Here is a 5,669-nt window from a genome sequence, read left to right as displayed (position 1 = left end):
AATGTCATATAATGTAATGGATCACTGCAATTAAACGTAGTGACCTGAACCATCTGTGTCATCTCTGTCTGCATGTTCTTGTTAAAGAGATGTTCATATCTATATGGCAGACTGCTATATTTGCAGACATGTGCCATCATCTCAAGTAACTGAATCATGCTGCAAAACAAATGTAGACACAGTAGAAATCGGCTTTCGCGTGACTGCTTGCTTTCCAGCTAGAACAAACGTTCCTTTTACACTTTCTAAGTAGATCTCACAAATGATTCACTTCTAATGTCTTTTTAATATTGAGACTGCAAACGTGGCGTTACACGCACAAGAGGATTTGAAAGTGTTTCTTAAAGGCAGGGGGCGACCTGACTCGTATCACACACATCTACGTAAGCCAGAACAAACTAGTCATTATAAGCTAAACATTTTTCAGCAATGATAAATGAGGATCCTGAGTTGGACTTGGCAGCTAAAGTCATCTTATGGTTGAACCGGAGACTTCCAGGACGGCCTTCAGAGAGCAGAACCCCACCCACGCCCCTTTAACCGGCCCGAGTTGCTATTAAAGGTCTGCAGGACACACATGTGCAGTAAGAAGAGCGATTGATCAGTGGTGACTGTGTTGTGGGCAGAGCTTTCCCGTGCGGAGAGCGTTTAGTCGGGGCCCTTTTCTTTCCCCTCGAGTGAGACGGAGACATTATCGGTTCGAAATGACCTTGACAAGCAGTGGTGTGTGGAACGGAGCTGTCCTGCACTGCATGTCTTGGACGGTTAATTTCATCAGTGTTATTTTCCCACTATGAATCACTCAGTGTTTAACCAGATCGTTTAAAACTAATACAGCACTTTTGCAGTGGTTATTATGTGATGGGTCAACCTTGAACAGGAAGCCAAGCTGGAGGTGGGTTGCCCAGGCATGGCGGCAGCGGTGGCGCCCCCTGCTGGGCTGGTGTGGTTAACAGGGTGGGAAGGGTGAGCTCGGCTGGACGGGATCAGCAGGCTGCCAGCGCTGAACTCTCTTCAATTTTTTTTGTCCTTTTGAATTTTATTTTTTTTTACAGGCCTGCCACTCAGAGGGAGGTCAAACAGAGGTCACCGAGCCTTTCACGAGTCTAGCCGCTAACGAGGGCTTCAGCACGCACATGGCCGTCAGGCTGGGCTTAAGGAGCAGCAGGGCACTGCGCCGGGCCCAAACCCAGCAGGGCACTGTGCCGGGCTCAAACCCAAAAAGGCCACAGGGCACACAGCCCTGAAGCCACGACGGCATTTCTGTGCGGAGCGTGAATTAGGGCGCACACTGCCGCAGGGTGACTCCAGCATGAACTCACCGAAGACACGTTATACTTCACCGGTTTGCAGCTATTGTGATTAAAACTAAATTTAACTGAATCCAGATATGATGGTCTAGTTGATAAAACAAAGCGACAACAGACACAGGCTTATAACAGATCTCATTTCATTTTTTTTTAATGAGGAGAGTCAAGTTGGGCTTTTCAATTTTTAGAAAATAAACCAATAACAATATTACAAATAATGAAATTGTTACATCATTCACAGGGTTACAGTCAAATGTACATTTTATACATGGAAACTTCCCTTGCTTGTCACAGTGGTGAGGGGCGGGTAGCACTCTACACAGACCTGCCACAGGGAAGCGTCCCCACTGCCCTGTTCACTCTACACAGACCTGCCACAGGGAAGCGTCCCCACTGCCCTGTTCACTCTACACAGACCTGCCACAGGGAAGCGTCCCCACTGCCCTGTTCACTCTACACAGACCTGCCACAGGGAAGCGTCCCCACTGCCCTGTTCACTCTACACAGACCTGCCACAGGGAAGCGTCCCCACTGCCCTGTTCAGAGTCAGGGCTGACACAGGGAAGAGCCACAGTACTGCCATCCTAACATCAGAGGGCACTATTACACTATGAGCCAATGGTACCGTATTCAGGAGCCATTTTCTCTGCGTGACAACACTTTTGAGCATATCTGGGGCTATGTTCAGACTGCCAGGCCAAATCAGATTTTTTGGCATACCCAGAGTAGATCCAGATTAATTTCTGATAGTCCAGACAGCAAAAAATACAAATAAATAAATAAAACAAAAACATGAAATCTTACGTATTTGGAGGTGAATTGTAATGGGATTCCAGTCAGATTTTTACAAATGTGACTCAGTCCGGACGTTCTAGCTGTCTTCTGTGTCACTAGTAAAAGTAAAAAAAAAAATAAAAAGTCAAATCCAGAGTGATGTGACGTAAGTGCTGGGATTGAAGAAGAGTGCGAGGATGAAGCACTTTGGAAAAGACCAGCAGCACTTTAGGGGGAATCTTCTATACAAGTGAAACTCGAAAGAAACTACCGGAACAATTCACCAACACAGTCACGTTGTCACTGACGACAACCTCATTACCACAGAAACCCATGCAAACAGGTTGGTGAGTACTAGACACACAAATCTGATCACTTGCAAATGATAGTTGGACTTTCCTCTCAAGAGATCTGATTTGAGAAGCAAATCCGATTTGCCTGTAGTCTGAACACAGTGTTGAGGAGACGGGTCATAACACAGACGTATGAGGACGTGGCAGGGCCAGTCTGACTTTACATTTGCCCAGTCATCACTGTATTGGTGACCCGTGTTTATCGCTCTTATGCTTACCACTGGCAACCGGCACAACCCAGCACCAATGGTGGACACCCCTGGTGTGTGAAATCATGGTTGTTGAGTTAGTATACATGTGCCTAATTCACCACTTCACCATCTTCACTCAAGCGAAACTAAATGGGTAGGGGAGGGTGTGGCTGAAAGTTAGAGAGGTCTGAATACTCGCTAGTTAGTGACAAAATCGCTAAGTTGCCAATTCTGCTGCCACCTTATTGCCATTCTCAAGAAGGATGCGTCTCAGGCCACACCTCATTTAGGGGGTGCACACTCTAAAACTGGCAGTTCTGGGGGGAAGGGTGGGGGCCAGTGTCCCTGTCACAACATCCTTGCTCCAAACACCCACCCCCCCCCCCCCCCCAAAAAAAAACTGTGACTTTTAGAGTGTGCAATGTAGTCCACATGAAAGGGCCCAGAACTGATAACTCGCACTGCACAACGTTCTTACACACTCGCGGCGTTCTGATTCAGACCAACTCTAAGTTCTACACCGCATGCCAGTAAATGGACGATCTGGACCGTCAACTGGGAGGGACGGGCAGAATATGAAACAGAATGAAGCAGTTAGCCTCCTGCGGAGATGTAAACTGGCTCTTGTGGTTAAGAACACAATGGCAGACCTACGCTGCGCCTTTAAGATGAGACGTACCGATGTAAACAGAGGGCTTGTGTTTTACTGGAACAGAACTTCTCTCCGTATGGCTGGTCCGGCTTTACTGGCTCTGGCTCAGATGGGTTGAGCGGCATTGGCGTGTCCCGTCCGGCTCACGTGGACGCAGGACTCACGTGGACTCACTGGCCCAGACTGGAGGTGGAGGAGAGGTGGAGGAGGGTGGTGCCTCCAGCAGGGCCCACACGCCTGTGCTGAGTTTGGGATGGTAGAACATGGACCTTTGGCTTGGAGCCACATTCAGATGATTGCTGGACCACCAGTGGCCACTGAACCTGGTACAGCTGAGTAACACACATTAACACTGTGAGCATGCATTTATATATGTGCAGTCATATATACACCACAGGTCTGCAATCTGATGGAATCTTTCCAACGGGAAATACGAGTCTGCTGAGACACAAACGACGGGACCCTGTTATGTATCCGAGTAGCGAGCTGTTTGAACATCTTCTACCACTTCAAATGGCTCCTGCAGCCTGGAGACTAATTCTGCCCAAATTCACATAAGCTCTAAGCGTGAAACTCCAGCAGTTCAAATTGCATATAGAAATCCCATTCCCTTTTCGACCAGCTTCATTTCAGGAGAAGTGTATTACACATACAGGGTTTCAGGTAAGGGCAAAGCTGTCAGAGGAGAGTGGGGTTTTTTTTCCCTTTAGCTTCAAACAGAAGTGAAACACTCTAAAACACCCTCTAATACACCCATCACTCTCCTCCCACGAGAAAGACACAAATGCATGTTCTCCGGCTGTTCCAGTGACCGGAGTGAAATTCAAATGTGTTCGAATTCTTCTTTTTTACAGTACAACTCGCTGCTTCTAATTTAGCAAACTGAAGATACAAGAGGCAAGACAGATGAGGAGTTATTCTGAGGAAGCAGCACCATCTTGCACCTACGCCTCACTAAGACACAGAGGAACCAATAAATATTGAAGGACTGTTGACTGAAGTAGGAGGTTAGGGTCTCGTAAAGGGACTGAAATGTGGTAGCATACCAGGGAAAGTCCAAAAAGTTAAAAACGAGTACATCTCTCTCTCTCTCTCTCTCGTCCTTTCTCCACATTCTCCCACTGTTTCGCCTATGAAATAGTCATGGCATTGCAAGGAAGTGTTCAGATCCTGGCAGCAGAACGTTACTGTTCGCCCTCTAGTTAAATAAATCATCACCCCTCTCGAAGACCAAGTGGAGACAAAGTTAGGGAGCATCACAATCAGACCAGCCAAACAAGAATCTTTGCCAAGTTGGACCGCATCTTCAAAGCCTTATTGCGACGCACCAATCTGGGGCTCACGCCCACCACTGCTAATGTGATGCAGCATTTTACAGTCAAATGCTGCATGATAGTGTTAGTGATACGTAACTACTCCTGTGGAAGGATGTGTGTAGGACAGCAAGCGTCAGGTGGGAGACTTGCCTCACCAGGATGAGCCCTGAAACACACACACACTGTTCAGGAGCTTCTCAGTCTGGAGCAGCCGATGGAGCTCGCTCGAACTGAAACGTGCTCAAAGTGACTAGCAGAGCTGTACCGAGAGGTTTGAATGCATCAGAGATGACCATGAACCCTGAGGTGATGAAATGGAGGAAGTCTTGAACTGAGCTAGACAGTGTAATTCAGGACTGATGACCACAAATGACCTTGATGGCTGGATACACACACAACAGCACTCCAGTGGGCGAAATTCAGTATCTGTGTCATAGTCCAGGAGAAGCTGGATGTGTTGTCACCCTCCTCCAATTAGAGAGCAGACTCCTTACTATCCCACAATCCCCTAGGCCTGATGCAGGAAGGACAGGACTCTGCCCTGCTCTTGGCATCACGGAAAAGTCCAGAATGAACGTCAACAGCTCTCTGTACACTAAAGTCCAACACCTTTAGCAAAAATCTCTGAAAGGAAAAGCCTATTTACACAGACGTTTACATGTTTCTGATGGTTTTATCTTGGTGCTTCAGGACTACTAGTCTCTGATAGTTTTTAGGTAACGGTTATGAGCTATGCTGAGAAATTTGTATCCAACCGTATAAACCACATATGTAATACGTCAAGTATCACCATTATTACTGCAGCTCGGAGTTAACCAGGAATGATCAGAATTGGCTTCTCACCTTCTAACTAATGTGATGTCATCCTTTAATGCTGAGACCTCAGACACCCTAATACTTCATTATAAAAAAATCTTTTAAAAGATGACATTTTGGAAGTAAGAAAAATATAAGCACATCAAAACAGTGATCTGTAAAGTGTAATAAATCCAGGCTTTCACACTTCGAGCTCTCACCCACACACTGCCCATACCACCCCCCCCCCCCCCCCCCCCCCCCCCCACACACACACA

Source organism: Brachyhypopomus gauderio, chromosome 1 (assembly GCF_052324685.1).
Source record: "Brachyhypopomus gauderio isolate BG-103 chromosome 1, BGAUD_0.2, whole genome shotgun sequence".
Taxonomy (NCBI): Eukaryota; Metazoa; Chordata; class Actinopteri; order Gymnotiformes; family Hypopomidae; genus Brachyhypopomus; species Brachyhypopomus gauderio.
Note: the sequence above shows the minus strand (reverse complement) of the source record.